A 20,014-nucleotide genomic window follows, 5' to 3' on the forward strand; every position below is an offset into this window, starting at 1 on the left:
CCAGGAGCTGAGGCAGGAGGAACACTTGGGCCCAGGAGTTTGAGGTTATGGGTAAGCCATGATAGTGCCACTGTACTCCATCCTGGATGACAGAATGAGACTCTGGGCACCCTACTCCAACAAAAAAACCTAGACAACATAGGAAGACTCTGTCTGTACAAAAATATTTTTTTAATTAGTCAGGCATGGTGGTGCATGTCAGTGGTCCCAGCTACTCCAGAGGCTGAGATGCAAGGATCACTTGGGCCTGGGTGATGGAGGCTCCAGTGAGCCATGATCATACCACTGCACTCCAGCTCAAGTGACAGAGCAAGACCCTGTCTAAAAAAATAAATAAACAAACAATCATCAATAGGAAACTCAGAGCCAAATGTTTAGCCATAAACTGGCAAATGAACAAGCCCTTACCACATCTCCACCTTTCTCTACTTTGTTTACTCTTCATCCCTTTTTTCTACTATAATGTATATATGTCATCCCACATGCTTTTTTCAATAGAGGGTATGAATAAATAACTATTAAGCAAAGGTAGCTTTACTGCTGTATTTTTAATATGATATTATTAAAATGTTTACTATTAAGTCACTGTAGAAGTTTATCATTTGTTAGCCCCCATTGTTAGAATTTTTAAGTATTTTTTCTAGTAAATGAGTTATAGCATTCTTTATTATTGTGGTTCCCAAAGTGTCTTTGTCTTGATACTATAGGTTTTCCTTCATTTACAACTTCTCGGGTAAACATTTCCACAATCCTGTGTTTCTACTGATGGATATAAATTGTTTGCTCAAAAGTATTGAAATTTGACCAACTCAAGACATCTTTCAGTAGCCAACATCTTCCTTTTTTCATGTGCAGATTTACTCCTCTGGATTAATCTTATAAGTGGATTCGCAGGTGTTTCCCATCAATATGACTTTTTAACTTTTCTCTGTGAAACAGAAATAAAATAATAGATGGCATCAACCTATAGTGATGCCCAAGGGATATATTTGAGAGTCTTTGGGAAATAATTCCGATCCTTTTCTACTTTAACAAGATCTAAATATAATAATTATCACCTGATTTGAAAACACTTGAAAAAAAAAGAACTTTCATAGCCTCATTTTTTTTTTTTTTTTTTTGAGTCAGAGTTTCCCTCTGTTGCCCAGGCTGGAGTGCAGTGGCACGATCTAGGCTCACTGCAACCTCCACCTCCCGGGTTCAAGTGATTTTCCTGCCTCAGCCTCCTGAGTAGCTGGAATTACAGGCACGCACCACCACACCTGGCTAATTTTTGTATTTTTAGTAGAGATGGGGTTTCACCATGTTGGTCAGGCTGGTTTCCAACTCCTGACTTTGTGATCCGCCCACCTCAGCCTCCCAAAGTGCAGGGATTACAGATGTGAGCCACCACACCTGGCATGGGCTCATAATTAAATTTAAAATGTTGCTTAGAGCCAGTATACAAAGCAAAGAAGTAGGAAATAATGTTTTCAACAAATTGTGTAACACATGTAAAATATACTTTATATCCATTACAATATCTCAAACCCCAAGATTGTAAATATTTACAGACCCAGAAGTAAATTTAATTCCAGAAGAGGAAAACTTAATTTCTTGAGCACTAATGATTTTAGCCCATGGGTCATCAGGACAGTGGCAAAAAAAAAAATATATATATATATACACACACACACACACACACACACACACACACACCCCTATAGGAAAAGCCCAGTTGGAGTTGTGAAATGTCTCTTTAGGATTGAGTTCAATATACATGTATCCATAAGGTAAGGATTATGACTGTAAACTTTTTTTTTTTTTGAGACGGAGTCTTGCTGTGTCGCCCAGGCTGGAGTGCAGTGGCATGATCTCAGCTCACTGTGAGCTCTGCCTCACGGGTTCAAGCAATTCTCCTGCCTCAGTCTCCCAAGTAGCTGGGATTACAGGCACCCACCACTATGCCCAGCTAATTTCTGTATTTTTAGTAGAGATCAGGTTTCACCATGTTGGCCAGGCTGGTCTCAAATTACTGAACTCAAGTGATCCCCCGCCTCAGCCTCCCAAAGTGCTGCTGGGATTACAGGCGTGAGCCACCCCACCTGGCCAATTGTAAACAATTTTCATAGCCCCTCCTGGTAATTGTTTAGCCATACCTGGTTTTGTTCCGTTTTTTTCATAAGTCAGTTCTGTTTTTTGTTTGTTTTGTTTTGAGACAGAATCTCGCACCGTCACCCTGACCGGAGTCTGGAGTGCAGGCAAGATCTCAGCTCACTGCAACCTCCGCCTCCGCCTCTGTCTCCACCTCCCGGGTTCAAGCCATTCTCCTGGCTCAGCCTCCCTAGTAGCTGGGATTACAGGCGCCCACCACCACACCCAGCTAATTTTTGTATTTTTAGTAGAGGCAGGGTTTCATCGTGTTGGCCAGGATGGTCTCAAACTCCTACCTCGTGATTCGCCTGCCTTGGCCTCCCAAAGTGCTGTGATTACAGCTGTGAGCCACCATGCCCAGCCCATAAATCAGTTCTTAGTGGGACTTTATCTCAGTTTAACTGTACATGAATTCTCTCTATCCTGATACTTTGTTATATTATTCCAGGATTAAGTAGTCAATCTCATCTTACATGTTCTCATGTTATTTTCTAAACTAGTCAACAGTAGTAATTTACTGCTTATATAACACATTCATTAATATATTATTTACTTTAAAATCAATGCATTTTTCTATTAATGGAAGATGTATTAGTGATGTAAAGTAAATAAGTTCAGGATCCTTTAAGAATTCTTGCCATCTAGAAGGCAGTTGCATTGTGGGATTTAAAAAAAAAAAAAAAAAGACATTCAGAGAAGAAATGCTTTTTGGGAGAGAACTGGGAGTAAAATAGCATAGTACCAGACAGAGTGAAAACAACTGTAGACTTGGAGGCTAAATGTAACAAAAAATTGTCTATTTCTACATGGTCTTAACTAGGGAGAAGAAATCATAGTGTTAGGAGCATAACTGATTCTCCGGAACCTAACAGGATCTGTCGTAAGGTGACAGGAACTTTCATGACCAGTAGTCAGCAACTGAAGGACATTACCTGACACAGTTAGGTCTTTTTGAAGTGCGTCATTAAGAAATCAATCAAAAAAGAAAATATAGTAACTTGATACCAGTTTTATGTTGTTCATAATAATTCACTTTATGTGATATTTTATTCACATAAAGTTAATGGTATCAATACATTGGAGGCATTTTGTTTATAGTTTAAAGTTTTCTGAAATTTATAATTGGAAGAAATAAAAGATGTAAGAATTACAAAGGAAAAAACAAAAGTGAAATTATTCATACATGATATGATTATTTAGGAAATTCAAAATCTACAGATAATTTTTTAGGATAAAAGATAATTTAGCAAGGTTGCTGGATACAAAATCAGTACACAAAAATCAAAAGCATTTTTTTTTTTTTTTTTTTGAGATGGAGTTTCGCTCTTGTTGCCCAGGCTGGAGTGCAATGGTGCGATCTCGGCTCACTGCAACATCTGCCTCCCAGGTTCAAGTGATTTTCCTGCCTCAGCCTCCTGAGTAACTGGAATTACAGGCATGCACCACCACACCTGGCTAATTTTTTTTTTCTTTTTTTTTTTGTATTTTTGTATTTTGGGTAGAGACAGGGTTTCTCCATGTTGGTCAGGCTGGTCTGGAACTCCCAACCTCAGGTGATCCGCCTGCCTCGGCCTCCCAAAGTGCTGGTATTACAGGTGTGAGCCACCATGCCCAGCCCACATTTCTATATGCCAACAACAAGCAGTTATAGTGTTTAAAGATCCATTTATAGTAGCACCAACAAATATGCAGTACTAAGAAAAAAAAGCTAAAAGACATATGTTCATAGATTTCATCAGTCAACATAATAAAGATGTCAATTTTCCACAAATTGATATATAAGTTTAACAGAATTCCTGTCAAAGTGCCAGCAAGATTTTTTGTAGATGTAAAATTATGAAGTCCCAAAGCCGCCCTCACTTCTAACATCAACTGCAAGTTTGGGCATCTCTAAGACCACCTTCAGGTTTGATAATTTGCCAGCACTCATAGAGCTCACTGAAAACTGTTGCATTCAGTTACAGCTTACTACAGTGAAAAGATACCAATTAACATCAGCTAAGGAAGTATCACATAGGGCAATGTTTAGGCAAGTTCCAAGCATGACCTTCCAATTGTCCTCTCTCAGCTGAATCATGGACACCTCTGTCTTCTTCCCGCAACAGTGTTTGAGAATATATTTAGAATTCTAAATCTGGGAAGTTCATTGGAGGCTTGGTGTCCAGAGTTTTTATTGGGATTCAGTTACTTTGACATGTTAACCACCCACATGGCAAACTTTAGTCTCCAGACCCTCCAAAGGTCAAGCTGATCCAACACAGTCCAAAGGTCCAAATAAAGGAAGCCACTCATATCAGGCAGAACATTCCAAGGGCTAAGAGATTACTCCCCAAGTGCTGAGGGCAATGGCCAGACCTCTCTTTGGGCAAGGTTAATCCTTTATTGCACAGTGGATATAGACAAAATTATTCTAAATTTCTATGGAAAGGCAAAGGATCTAGAATACCTAAAACAATTTTTAAAAAGAAGAATAAAATATGAAAAATCAGTCTAGCTAACTTCAAGACTTATTACTGGCAAAGATGCAGAGAAACTGGATCGCTCATAGATTGCTGGAGGGAATATAAAGTGGCACAATGGACCAGGAAACAGTGTGCCAGTTTCTTGAAAAACTAAACATAAACTAAACATGCAACTAACGTACAACCTAGCAATTGCATTATTGCATTTATCCCAGAGAAATAAGGCAATGGAGTTTATCCCAGAGAAATTAAGATTTATGTTCACACAAAAACCTGTACATGAATGTTTTAGTAGCTTTAGTCACAATAGCAAAAAAAAAAAAAAAAAAAACTGTAAACAACCCAAATGTCCTTCAACAGGGAAATGGTTACGGTTAAACAAGCTGTGGTATATCCATACCATGGAATACTACTCAAAAATAAAAAGGAACAAACTGTTGACACAGAACAACCTTGATAAATCTTCAGAGAATTAAGCTGAATGAAAAAAAAGCCAATTCCAAAAGTTTACATGGTGTATGACTTCATTTATATAGCATTCTTGAAATGACAAAATTGTAGAAATGGAAAACAGACTAGCAGTTGCCAAAGGTTAAGGGGGGGAGTTGGGGGAAGGAAGTGGGGGTGGCTATAAAATGGCAGTATGTGACGAATCTTTTTGGTGATGGAAATGTTCTGTATCTTAAATGACATTTTCAGTATCACAATTGTCATATTGCACTGCTTCACAAGATGTTACCGCTGGGGAAAATGATAAAAGGAACACAAGACCTCTCAGTTATTTCTTATAACTGCATATGAATCTACACTGTCTCAAAAAGTGTAATCATAAATACAAGAATTAATGAATAAATGAGTCTAATATGTGAAGTGCAAATCCTCTTTGGACAAAATGAGAAAACTTTATAAGAGGCATTAAAGAAGATCTAAATAAATGGCAAGATATATCATGTGGGTTAACTGGAAAACTCAGTGTCTTAGTCCATTCAGGCTGCTATAATAGACTGTGATAGACTGGGTGGGGTATAAACAACGGAAATTTATTTCCTACCATTCTGAAGTCTGGGAAGTCTCAGACCAGGCACCCAGCAGATTCAATGTCTGATGAGGTCCTGCTTTCTTTTTCATAGACAGTAATCTTTTCACTGTGTCTTCACAGGGAAGAAGGGGGGTGAAGGAGATCTCTGGGGTGACTTTTATAAGGGCAGTAATTCCACTCATGAGGTTTCTACCCTCATATCTTAATCACCTGCCAAAAGCCCCTTCTCCAAATACCACCACATTAGAGATTAGGTTTCAACATATGAATTCTGAGGGGAAACAAACATTCAGTCTACAGCACTCAGTATTTTAAATATATCAATTATCCCCAAATTGGTCTGTGGGCTTTAGAACAATTCTAAATCATTAAGTGGCTGGGGCAATCTATACTGGCTAGTTTACCACCTACTAGTGGCCACAAAGCAAGATCTATGCTTTTGAAAGTCTGTCAAAGCAATAAAAAAGTATGCTGTGCATACAGAAGTTCATATAATGATTTATCCATATATTCAGAACACCAATAGCTTTGTAAATTCACAAGTTTTTACTGCCATTATCTTCTGTAGGGTCCTACTTCCTTAACTTCAAAATGGGAATCATCATCAAATAGTACAAAAAACCAATTTTCTAAGTTTTTAATAACACTTGTAAGCATAAATGTTATGATTAATTGTGTTTGTGAAACCTGTTTATACAACAAACATTTATAAAGCCTCAACTATGATTTCTGGGATAAGTAATTTGGAGGCCTTCTCCCCAAATGATTTGGTGATAAAACAAGGTATATCTCCTACATGAAATGACTAGTAAAGCAAAGCAAATACACAATAAGTTAATATAAACTAGCCAGATGCAGTGGCTCATGCCTGTAATCCCAGCACTTTGGGAAACTGAGGCGGGGAGATCACCTGAGGTCAGGAGCTCAAGACCAGCCTGGCCAACATGGTGAAACCCTGTCTCTACCAAAACTACAAAAATTAGCTGGGTGTGGTGGTACACACCCGTAGTCCCAGCTACTTGGGAGACTGAGGCAGGAGGAGGTTGCAGTGAGCCAAGATTGCACCACTGCACTCCAGCCTGGGTAACAGAGTGAGACTCCATCTCACAAAAAAATAGAAATAAATAAATAAATAAAACTTTAGTATAAACTATATACGAAATACTGAAACATAAAGGGAGTAGTTGGTATGAGCTAAGGTTAATCAAAGAAGGCTTAGTAGAAGAAGTAAATATTGAAGTGGCTTTTGAAACAATTAGACATACATCCTTCTGAAAATTTTTACTATCTCAATGCTTAACCAGTTTGTAAATACTGACTATATTAAGGCAAAATGTCAACAGTGTTATTTTACAATGAAGGAACTTAGGGCCCTACAAAGCTCTTTTATGAATGTTTTGAGAATACTAGGATCAGAAACTTGCACTTAGGAAAATAACTCTTTTATGATTCTTTGCATTTTGTTGTTTAGTACTATGTTACCTTGCAATCTTTTGGTAAAGTTACTTTTGAAAATGACAAAGAAGGCTGGGTGTGGTGGCTTATGCCTGTAATCCCAGCACTTTGGGAGGCCAGGATGAGCGGATCACCTGAGGTCAGGAGTTCAAGAGCATCCTGGCCAACATGGTGAAACTCTATCTCTACTAAAAATACAAAATAAGCCGGGTGTGGTGGCACGCACCTGTAATCCCAGCTACTCGGGAGGCTGATACAGGAGAAACACTTGAACCCAGGATGTGGGGTTTCAGTGAGCCGAGATCACACCCTTGCACTCCAGCCTGGGCAACAAGAGCAAAAATCCACCTCAAAAAAAAAAGAAAAAAAATGAGAAGGGAAAAGTCTCAGTTTTATACTTGATATATTTCCATCTGCATTTAAAGTTGGGCCAAGTCAACTACATCTTGGGAATACAAGCTCTTGAAGACTTAAAAGTTTGACTTTCTGTGAGTTCTCAATGCTGACACTAAAACTCTTTGATGCTAGTAAATTGTATTTACTAATAAGCACAACATTTTAGCTGAAGAGATCTGGAAGATACTTTGAGTATCTGTCAATGTTTATCAACTAGTTGCTAATGGACTATGGGCACCTGAGTCCACCTCATCACCTCATCAGTTTGTTGGAGAAGGCAAGAAATATACTCTACTTTCTTCAGCTTTTTTTTTTTGGAGATGGAGTTTCGCTGTCACCAGACTGGAGTGCCATGGCGCGATCTCGGCTCAATGCAACCTCCACCTCCTGGGTTCAAGCAATTCTCCCACCTCAGCCTCCCAAGTAGCTGGGACTACAGGCCCGCACCACCATGCCCAGCTAATTTTGTATTTTTAGTAGAGACGGGGTTTCACTGTGTTGTCCAGGATGGTCTTGATCTCTTGACCTCGGGATCCGCCCGCCTCAGCTTCCCAAAGTGCTGGGATTACAGGCGTGAGCCATGGCACCAGGCCAGGAATTTCTTTCTTAATTCTGAGAGCTAGCATACACTTCAATATAAGGTAGATTTGCAACCAAGCACAGTGGTTCACGACTGTAATCCCAGCACTTTGGGAGGCCTAGGCAGGCAGATTGCTTGAGCCCAGGAATTCAAGACCAGCCTGGGCAACATGGCGAAACCCCATCTGTACAATCCTACTACTCGGGAGGCTGAGGTGGGAGGATTTCTTGAGCCTTGGAGGCAGAGGCTGCAGTGAGCCATGGTTATGCCACTGTACTCCAGCCTAGGTGACAGAGCAATACCATCTCAGATATATACAGACAGGGTAGATTTATCAATCTATGTTGAAGATGAGTAAAGTCTGACCCCTGCCTTCAAAAACTTTATTACAGTAATCTCATCTCTGACTGGATTTTAGAATCAAAAGAAACACAGGTCTCTGTTCCCTGTGAGTTGCTTTTAGCAGCGTGGGCCTGGGCACTGCTTTATAATTTTAAAGACACATAAGCTAAGACAGAATATGTTGAGTATATAAAGGTGTTTAATAAAGAATTTGAAAAGGCTTAAGGAATGTCAATGGAACTGGACATGACAGGATAGGGGATACTTATACAAGCAGACTTGAGGTTACGATAAACCTAGAAAAGGAGGCTGGAGCCAGAGAACAGAAGGCCTTAAGCCTAATTAAGGAATTTCTACCTAATTTTATATAATGAGGAGCCATTGGATATTTTGAAGCATAGAAAGAGGTATGTGACACAAATGATACCTTAGAATTTTTCACAGGGTAGCAGGAGACAAGATCAAAGGGGAGAGACCGAAGACTGAAAGTAAAATCAGTTGGGAGGGATTTCTGAACTCTAAATGATCTATCATTAAATCTAAATCACTCTAGATTACAGAGGGAATGGAAAGGAAGAAAAAAACTTTCATGAGGTTTAATTGTCAGAATTTATTAACTGATTGGATCAGGAGGTAGCAAACGAGAGAGAGAAAAATCAAAGATGACTCAGGCTGTGAGGTAGAGCAACTAAGAGAATGCTGTGACCATTTGTAGAAGTGAAGAGCTCAGTAGAAGAGCCTACCTGGAGGGTAGGCTCACCAGTTACCTCTGGACTGATTGCAGAAATGGAATATTGTGACAGTGTATTCCCCATCCCAACATCTTACCACCACACACAACAGTCCTAAGGGCTGAGAAACCAGAGGTATCAGAGTGTATGACAGAAGCCGAATTGTTAGCAAAATGTTATTTCTAGTTCAACTCCATTTTTTAATTCACTACTTTCAAATACTGTTTTACTAGGCTTTCTTTGAACTCCTACTTCATATTACTATTGCTACAGATTGATTTTATTCCTTATATGTGAATTAGCAGTAACTGAATTTTTGTACTCTGAGCAGTGTAAAGGAGAGCAGTGTAAAGTGTAAAGGAGAGTCCCAGGGAATGCTCTAGAGGCAGAATGAATTGGTAAATGCAGTCAGGAAGGGTTAAATTCATCCTTCTGACTCCCCATAACTCATTGTCTACATACCAGCCAGTACACTCTTAAAATGCTAGTCCATTTATATTTCTCCATTGATTAAAACCCTGTAAACAGATCTTCCAATGAACTTGGAATAAAAGCCTTCAGTATGACTTGCAAGATCTCACATGGCCTGGAGAATGCACATCTCTCTGAATTAATCTGACACCACTTTCCCCTCACCCACCATGTTCCAAGTCACACTAACCTTTTGAGTTCCTCAACAATGACAACTTCTTTCCTCCTTAGAGCCCCTGCACTTGTTCTTCCATAACTTTGCCTAAAGCAGTCTGACCACAGACTTTCACCTGGCTCCTTGTTGCCATTCAGGTCTCAGGTCAAAAGTGTTCTTCACCCAACTGAAACCAATGGCCTTCTTTCTCCTTCCCACCTCATCGTCCCCTTCATTCTCTTCACATCCCCTATTGGGTTTTCTTCTTAGTACTTCTAACTCTAAAGTTTGCATGTTCATTGGTTTACTTTTTACTTGTTGTCATTTTCCACTATCAAGTGTGCAGAGCCCTTATATTCCGTGCTCACCACTGCACCCACTGCACCCCCAGCACCAAGAAACAGTGCCTGGCATATAATGAATGCATGTACAAATTAGTCACAGGAATTCTGAGAAAAATCTCTCTCCACACAATATATCCTTTATAATAGAATTCACAATTGAGAAAGAAGGAGGGCCACAGAAGATTTGGATATTTGAACTAGTAAATTCACATTTGTTTTGTTTTGCTTTGAAATGAGAGCATTTTGCAATTCATTCTGTCTCATTCTTCCCTGTGCTAACTTCTCTCTCTCTCTTTGTGTGTCTCTGTCTCTCTCTCTCTCTCCCCTCTCCCCCTCTCCCTATCCCCCCCACCCCCGTCTTGTCTCTCAAGCTGGCAGCAATTGGTACCCAGCTAAGCAGAGAGGGGAAGCTGGGAGGAAAAGCCTGACAAGATATCTGTAAAGTTGTACCACCCTTTTCAACAGTGTTATTTTACAGTGACGGAACTTGGGGCCCAGTAAAGCTCTTTGCTAAGTGTGTTGGGACTATTAGAAACTTGTCATTAGGGAAGTAACTACTTTGTGATTCTTTGCATTCCCTTGTTTACTTCTATGCTAACTTACAATCCTTTAGTAAAGTTACTTTTGAAAATGACAAAGGGAAACTGTAAAGGGAAGCTTTTGCCCATGCTTGAGCTGAAGTTTTATGGGAAACAGTGTAACCCTGGAGGCAAGACCTTGTGGCAACAGTGAGAGGAGTATGTGAGATAAGACAAGAGTAAAAACCAAATAAAACATTTCTATAACAGCTGTCTAGATTTTATAGGCAATTGAAGTAACAAAAATGCATCCATTTTTTATTGTCTAGGAGAAAGTTGATTAGAGAAGCCAGCCAAGGTTCAAAGTCAGAGACCCACAGCAAGGCAGGCTGTCTACTGCACCTCAAGAAGAAATTTACGGCCTGGCATGGTGGCTCATGCCTGTAATCCCAGTACTTTGGGAGGTTGAGGTGAGTGGATCACCTCAGCTCAGGAGTTCAGACCAGCCTGGCCAACATGGAGAAACCCTGTGTCTACTAAAAATACAAAAATTAGCCAGGCATGGTGGTGCACACCTGTAGTCCCAACTGCATGGGAGGCTGAGGCAGGAGGATTGCTTGGACCTCAGAGGTTGAGGCTGCAGTGAGCTAAGATCATACCATTGCACTCCAACCTGGGTGACAAAGCAAAATCCTGTCTTAAAGGGAAAAAAAAGGAATAAGTTTACTTCCCAAAGTTATTTCCTAGGCTCAAACGGTTCTCCCACCTCAGCCTCCAAGTAGCTGGGACTACAGGTGCATGCCACCGCGCCTGGCTAATTTTTTTGTATTTTTGTTAGAGAGGGCATTTTGCTATGTTGCCCAGTCTGGCCTCCAACTCCTGAGTTCAGGAGATTTGCCCCACCTCAGCCTCTCAAAGTGCTGAGATTATAGGCCCCGCACCCGGCTTCCCTGAGTCTTAAACTGCCCCAAGTTCCACTGTGCCCCCACCATGCCCTCTAGTACCACCCCCACGCTTCACCAGATGAGAAGAACTTGGCAGAAAAGGAGCTAAAGGAAAGGATAGGTTGTGCCAGAAGCCACCAATGACCCAAAAGTCTCCACTGCTGATTATATGTCTTTCTTTTAGCCTGTCTACTATCTCTGGTCAAACTTTACTTCTTGCCTTTACAGTCTCAACACAGTCTCAACTTTAAAGGACTTGCAACTGTATTAGCAATGGAAAGAGACTTGCTTGTATCTTACGCAGGTAATTCAACAAGGCATTATAACATGTTTTCTGAGCTGCACTTGGCATTTTCCTTACACAATCTTGGTGCACACCCCACCATGCCCCATTCACTACTCCCAGTGTGGTAGGCTCATACTTGTCCCTTCTAACTGGGAGGATTTCCATTAGAAGCCCTTCTCTGTGCAAATATTAGTAACTGTGTATTTCATTTTGTCAAAAAGGATATTGTTCTTAGAAGCTCTAGAATTCATTTTTAAGTGAATTTTAGTAGTTATATTTTATTTCTTTTTAGAAGGCACATTATTTTTCGGTGCTCTGATATTTCTCTGATTCTTTATAGCTTTCTAAAAATAACTGCTGGTAAGCTCGTAAGTTCATTAGTTAATCCCAATGGGACTCAATAACGCATATTACAGACCTCCTGATTTTTATATATTAGATTTTCTCAAGAATTCCCTTACCTGTTATTATCAACATAGCTATATTGACAGGGTCTTCATTACTTCCTAATTGCCCATACTTCTTTCTTTTGTTAAAGATCAATTTTTAAAATCAAGCCTTGTCATTTTGAAAATATCATAGACATGTTATCCTGTTAATATTAATGTGTTTCATATCTTTCTAGTTTCCTACCTCCTTATCATGGTAATTTACAAAGTTTATTCATTACCTTTTTCTTTAAAAATGTATTCTTTTGTGGGGGGCAGGGTGAAAGGGTAAGGGCACATGTTTGGGTTTTTTTCTCCCTGGAACAAAGATATAAAAAATGATCTTTCATATTCAAAGGTGAACAATTGATATTCCCTATTCTAAGCCAGACCCTAGGATGTAAATTATGTGTAGATTGTTAAAATTACAGGCATACCTTGTTTTATTGAGCTTCACTTTATCACACTGCAGATACTGCATTTTTTACAGATTGAAGATTTACAGCAACCCTGTGTCAAGCAAGCCTGTTACCGCCCTTTCAAAAAAAAAAATCAGCATGTGCTCACTTTGTCACATTTTTTTCAATTCTAGCACTATTCAGACCTTTTCTTTATTTTTATATCTGTTATGATTATGTGATCTTTGATGTTAATATTATAACTATTTGGGGGCACTAAGAATCATGCCCATAGTAGATGGCAAAGTTAATTGATAATTGTAGTATATACTCTGACTACTCCTGTACTGGCCACTCTGCTGTCTCTTACCCTCTCCTCAGGCCTCCCTATTCCATGAGACACAATATTGAAATTAGGCCAATTAATAACCCTACAATGGCCTCTAAGTGTTCAAGTGAAAGGAAGAGTCTCACATCTCTGTACTTTCCATCTAAAGATCAAAATGATTAAGCTTAGTGAACAAGGCGTGTCAGAAGCCAAGACAGGCTGAAAGCTAGGCCTCTTGCAAAACAGTTGGCCAAGTTGTGAATACAATGAAAAAGTTTTTAAAGGAAATTAAAAGTGCTACTCCAGTGAACACATGAATGATAAGAAAGCAAAATAATCTTATTGCTGATCTGCAGAAAGTTTGAGTAGTCTGGATAGAAGATCAAACAAGCCATAACATTCCATTAGGCCAAAGCTTAATCCAGAGCAAGACCCTAACTTTCTTTAATTCTGTGAAGGCTGAAAGAGATGAGGAAGCTGCAGAAGAAAAGTTGGAAGCTAGAAGAGGTTGGTTCATGAGATTTAAGGAAAGAAGCCATCTCCAGAACATAAAAGCGCAAGGTGAAGCAGCAAGTACTGCTGTATAAGCTATAGCAAGTTATCCAGAAGATCTAGCTAAGACCATTGATGAAAGTGGCTGCACTAAACAACAGATTTCCAATGTAGATGAAACAGTCATCTATTGAAAGAAGATGCCATCTAGGACTATCACAGCTAGAGAGGATAAGTCAATGCCTGGTTTCAAAGCTTCAAAGGACAAAGAGAGGGTAACTCTCTTGTTAGGGGCTAATGAAGCTGATGACTTTAAGTTGAAGCCAATACTGATTTACCACTTTAAAAATCCTAGGGCCTTAAAACTTATGCTACAACGGCCGGGTGCTGTGGCTCATGTCTGTAATCCCAGCACTTTGGGAGGCCGAGGTGGGCAGATCATGAAGTCAAGAGATTGAGACTATCTTGGTCAACATGGTGAAACCCCATCTCTACTAAAAAATACAAAAATTAGCCAGGCATGGTGGCACGTGCCTGTAGTCCCAGCTGCTTGGGAGGCTGAGGCAGGAGAATCACTTGAATTCGGGAGGCGGAGGTTGCAGTGAGCCAAGATCATACCATTGCACTCCAGCCTGGGCGACAGAGCGAGGCTCCATCTCAAAAAAAAAAAAAAAAAATATGCTACATCTACTATGCCTGCACTTTGTAAGTGGAACAACAGAGTCTGGATGACAGCACATTTGTTTACAGCGTAGGTTAATGAATATTGTAAGCCCACTGTTGAAACCTACTGCTCAGGAAAAAAAGAATCCTTCCATATCACTCCTTGACAGTACACTTGGTTACCCAAGAGTTCTGATGGAGATGTACAAGAAAATTCATGTTGTTTTCATTCCTGCTAACACAACATTCATTCTGCAGCCTATGGACCAAGGGGTAGTTTCAACTTTCAAGTCTCATTATTTAAGAAATACATTTTGTGGCCGGGCATGGTGGCTCATGCCTATAATCCCAGCACTTTGGGAAACCAAGGCGGGCAGAGCACAAGGTCAGAAGTTCGAGACCAGCCTGACCAACATGGTGAAACCTTGTCTCTAAAAACACAAAAATTAGCTGGGCATGGTGGTGCGTGCCTGTAATCCCAGCTACTCCGGAATTTGAGGCAGGAGAACGGCTTGAACCTGGAAGGTGGATGCTGCAGTGAGCCGAAATCGCACCACTGCACTCCAGCAGTAGGTGACACAGCGAGACTCTGTCTCAAAAAAAAAAAAAAAAAAATTGTGAGGCCATAGCTGCCAGAGATAGTGATTCCTCTGATCAATTGAGAGCCTTCTGGAAAAGATTCACTGTTCTAGCTTCCATTAAGAACATTTGTGATTCATGGGAGGAGGTCAGAATATCAATAAGAACAAGAGTTTGGAAGAAGTTGATTCCAGCATTCATGGATGAACCTCTTTGAGGGATTCAAGATTCAGTAAATGAAGTAAACTGCAGATGTGGCAGAAATAGCAAAAGAACCAGAATTAGAAGTGGAGTCTGAAGATGTGGCTGAATTGCTGCAATCTCATGATCAAACATTAAGAGATGAGGAGTTATTTCTTATGGATGAGCAAAGAATGTGGTTTCTTGAGATGGAATGTACTCCTGGTGAAGGTGCTGTAAACATTGTTGAAGTGACAACAAAGAATTTTGAATATTGCATAAACTTAGTTGATAAAACAGTGGCAAGGTTTAAAAGGATTGACTCCAATTTTGAAAGTTCTACTGTAGGTAAAATGCTGTCAAACAACATTACATGCTACAGAGAAATCTTTCAGGAAAGGAAGGGTCAATCAATGCAGCAAACTACATAATTATCTTATTTTAAGAAATTACCACAACCACCTTGATCTTTAGCATTCACCACTCTGATCAGTCAGCAGCCATCAACATGGAGGCAAGACCCTCCAGCACAGAAATAATTGCAACTTGCTAAAAACTCAGATGATTATTAGCATTTTTAGCAATTAAGCGTGTTTTAATGAAGGTACATACAATGTCTTTTTAGACATAATGCTTTTGCACACTTAGTAGACTGAACCATAGTGTAAGCATAACTTTTATATCCACTGTGAAACCAAAAAATGTGTGATTCACCTAATTACACTGTTCACTTTATTGGGGTGGTCTGTAACCAAACCCACAATATCTTCAAGGTATGCCCGTATTCCATGACGTTTTGGTCTATCCATGTAAGATAAAGTGAGTAACAATAATTATAAGAGTGAATGGCAGATGATGAAATTCTTCTAAATTATCTTTTTGGTGATAAGTTACTCTACACTCAGATTGTTCTTCAGTCTGTTTACTGTTTACCAGTAAACCTTATCTCTGGCAAATCTGATTAGTATGTGTGTGTGCATGTGTGTGTGATATAATTTGAAGAATGATTATTTGCTTTACCAGAAAATTATTCACTTTATTAAGGGATTCATTGAAAAGGTAAATAATCCGTGTCTTCATTTAAAAATAGACTTCATTAAAGTTATATCCCCATATAACTTTAAGACATCTACTGCATAAAATGACATACAGCTTCAAAATAATATACATCTGCCAAAGTAAACATCAGGATTTTGGCTGCCAACTCAGTAGCATATTTTGATATACTTTTTGCCCCTGCCCCCACAAAAATACTTGTAAACACTAAGATCAAGTAAAGAGGAGTGTGGGCAGGGTTGATGTATAAGAAACACTGAATCAGAGTCATTCACAGGCAAAAGTAAGAGGAATAGATAAGACAGAAGATACAGTAATGTTTTCATCTCTCTTGTCCTATTCTTTGCTATTCCACTCTCAGTGCTGTTTTTAACCATTTTATCTGAATGCTATTACATGAATATAGCCTCACTCTTTGTCAGTTCTATTACAAGGCACATTTTCTTAAATATGTAGTCTTTTGGGAAAACCAATGACACATTTTAGCAATTTGATCTTTCTCATATGATTTCTAGTCTCGTTCTTGATTCTTAAACTTTCTCATCCTTTTCACCACTTCTGCTATTTTTACTCCTTTAAAATTTGCTACAGTTCATTTTTTAAAACAAGTGATAAGTCAAGGATATTCAGGGTAGTATTTTCATTGGAAGATCCCTGGCCTTTTAGTCATTTCACAATGAATAACATCATTGACAAATGGCATTTGTGGAAGAAATATAAGAAAAATGAAAAATAGGTATTTTCTGCTCTGTACAAGGATAAAAGAGATAGCTAGAGTAGGGTTCAGATTATTGGAAGAATTAATCTCTAATATAGTAAGGAAGAATTAACCATTCATTTTTATTTAAGCTGACCTTTGATTACCTCCTATTGTAAGAAATATTATGCAGTGCTTTTACTGTCCTGAAATAAATTCAATAGATAATATAATCTACCTACTTATAAGATTGTTAAATCTTTGTAATGCTCTAGTTAACATATAGAAGGAATAAAAGTAATTCATAATAAAAATAATATGGATTTCAATATTTAAAGTGCTCAGGCAAATCTATATGAGAAGACATAATAAAGTAATCAGATACTTGGTCTTATGCATGGAATCATCATGAATTTGACAGCTGAAGTGCAGGCTGATACAGGTATGCTTATTGGCAACTCTAGTACCATGGGCATGGTGCCATCAGTTATGATATTTTTTTCATAGGGTAAACCACTCTTGGTAAGACTCTGAAAAACAAAATGCACAACCCTTTCAATTTACATGGTAGTTGTATTCTTGGAAAATTCAGTATATATTAAAATCATGCAAAAAGTATTTTAAGATTATCTGTAAAACATATTTAAATTCTAATCCATATAATTATAAACAGGTTTTCAACTACATGAATAGCTGCTGAACATTTGAAAATCATGTGGGATGCAGAACAATTCTATACTGCCTTGCAAATTACAGGATATCCACTATCCCTGACCTTCTCCCAATAAATGCCAATCACACCTTCCAATCGTCTTGACCACCAAAAATATCCCTGCAAATTTCCAAAATGCCTCCAGAGGCCATTGTCATCTCCATTAAGAACCACTGATTGAAAATGAGCAAAGGTATTTTTTTGTAATGAAGCACTGTGATCCTTTACATTTTACTTTTATACTGAACTGATGTTATAGAGTAGGAAACTGAATTCATTCCATAGGTGAATTATCCAGTTAGACCAAGCCTGCCACTACAAAATGATACCAAAATCATTCCTTGAGAACTTGGCAGATATTTAACATGGAAAAACCTTTTACTCCTTATATTTTGTGAACCTGTCTAAATTAGGAAAATATGGGTTTGAAAAGTGGAGACTTGATAAGAATAAAGTGGTGGTAGTGAAAAGACTAGACCTTGACCATAAAACCATGTTTATCTCCTTCAAATAACCAGGTTAGGTTAGTGCTAAATAAACTAGTCTCCCTGTGACTTCTACATCATTGCATTTTATTAATAAATGACTGCTTTTTTGATTGACCTAAACTTCCACATTTTATATCCTTTTATGAACAAATAATGTAATGGTCTAGTGTTTCTGTACTGATGGAATAAAAGGCACCCCACTTAATGTCCCCTAAAGTGATGTATTTTTAAGTACTAGAAACCTGCTCTCAAAAGTTTCCATTCATTGAACACTGTCATGGATAGAGTTTCATATTCACCTGTAAATATTTTCACTGAACTTCAGAACTAAATTTTTGAAAATGGTCTCCAAACATATTCTTGAAATGTATATATGCAGTCCCAGATAGACATACAATTATTCAACCTCCAAATGATATTTTAAAAATCATTAAAAATCTACTTCCAAAAATTTAGAAAACACATGTTTGTATTACATATTCATGTTATCATTCCATAGTTTAGGGAGAATTCTGTCCCTTCCACCCCATTCTCTGTAATTCAGTTGCTAACCTACCTTATTACCTTTACTCCTAGCAATTTCCCTTCCTCTGACAGAAGCACACATTCTCATTATTTATACTTTTAAATTACAAGAGTAAATGTTGAGAGCCAGTACAAGTATTCAGTTATCTCAGGGACTCTGGTCTTTTCAGTCCAGGACTAATCAAGCAGAGAGTCATCAAAAGCTAAAACTAAAAAGCTTTTGTAGTGATTTTATCACCAGGGAAATCTGTTCATCCTTCAGAAGGATTGTCACCAGTAAAGAAGAAATAAAGGAGTTAAAATTGCTTCAGACCATTGACTCCTTAGGTCCCTCTAGATTCATAGATTGAATTGGTTTCAAGGGGTGGGAGGAATTATGAGGGGAATTCCCTGAGAAAGCTTACAAATTGATCCTAGCCTTAGTAACACTAGTAGGTGTAAGTGTGATCACTATGGAGGAAATGCCAAATGTGGTTGGAAGCTTGGGAAATGGGAAGGAAAAGAGACAATTAACACCTTTTTTTTTTTTTTTTTTTGGCTTATTGTATTTGGGGGTGAGTGTTGCCATGTAGTATGCATCTGAGAATGGTCTTTCAAAAGGAATTACAATTGATTGTAAAATGTCTTACCATTATAAGTGCAACTGTGTAGTTATTACTGAAGTGAAACTAGGGTTGCAAACACCATAGAGACAATCCCGCCTTCCTATTGAGTAACAATGAATTTTGCCCAAAATGAGTAAGCAAATAAAGAAATGACCTAATTTTTAGTCTGAATACAGTAGCTTTGGTGGATATGACTTTAATACTGGGTCTTAGTTTCAAATTCAGGTTCATGAGGCCCATCTGCAGAGGAAAGGAGGAGAGAGAATCCTTGGGAGGGCACCGATAAAGAGAGAGGGGTTCTCTAGTAGGACCAGCTCCCACAGCTAAGTCAGGCACAGACTGTAGCTTTCTGCTCTCTGGCCGACAGCAGCCATAGCATCCTTATTGTTGTAACTCCTAGATTGTGATACTGTCACAAAACTGTTGCTAGGCAACAAATGTGGTTACCAGGTCTCAGCGAATAGCTGAAGGGGAAAGCAAAGTGTTGCACCATTGTAGAGTAACCATAGCAATGACCTACTATTACAGACTAAAGAATTATCATTAACAATGTTAAAGTATCAGACTGAGGCCCTGAATCCGGAGACTTCCAAGCGATATCTCTCTGCATAATTGCGTGATCTAGGAAGGGATTTCAACTGTTTAAAAGCTATTCTTCTGTGGAAGTCTTTGTAATTAATTTTTAATTTTAAAAAGTGCTCATTTATGAAGCCACTCGTAAAATGCTACATAAGCCATCACAGGGAGTCAAAAATAGATAAATGTATTTCCTCATCTGTTCTTATGCCTGCATCCGTGTTATCTGCTGCCTGTGTTAAACTGAAGGTCGATTTGATTTGAAAACATGCTATACATTAGTATTACATCGAAACCACAGACAGAAGCTGTAGTAAAATAAAATAACCCCAAAAATTGACAACTAACCTGCATTTTCTAAGTTGAATTCCTCCTGACAAAATGGGAGGCCTAGATGCTCTTTTAGTAGTCACTGCTTTGAAACCTTTTTTT

At 38.7% G+C, this 20,014-nt stretch overlaps 1 protein-coding gene across 12 annotated transcripts in view; it reads left to right on the forward strand.

Annotated features, from left to right (window-relative positions):
- Window positions 1-20,014, forward strand: part of FAM172A (family with sequence similarity 172 member A) — a 523,432-nt gene that overhangs the window by 496,710 nt on the left and 6,708 nt on the right. The gene's annotated exons all lie outside the window — the stretch shown is intronic.

This window comes from Trachypithecus francoisi, unplaced genomic scaffold (assembly GCF_009764315.1).
Source record: "Trachypithecus francoisi isolate TF-2019V2 unplaced genomic scaffold, Tfra_2.0 Lachesis_group2, whole genome shotgun sequence".
Lineage (NCBI taxonomy): Eukaryota > Metazoa > Chordata > Mammalia > Primates > Cercopithecidae > Trachypithecus > Trachypithecus francoisi.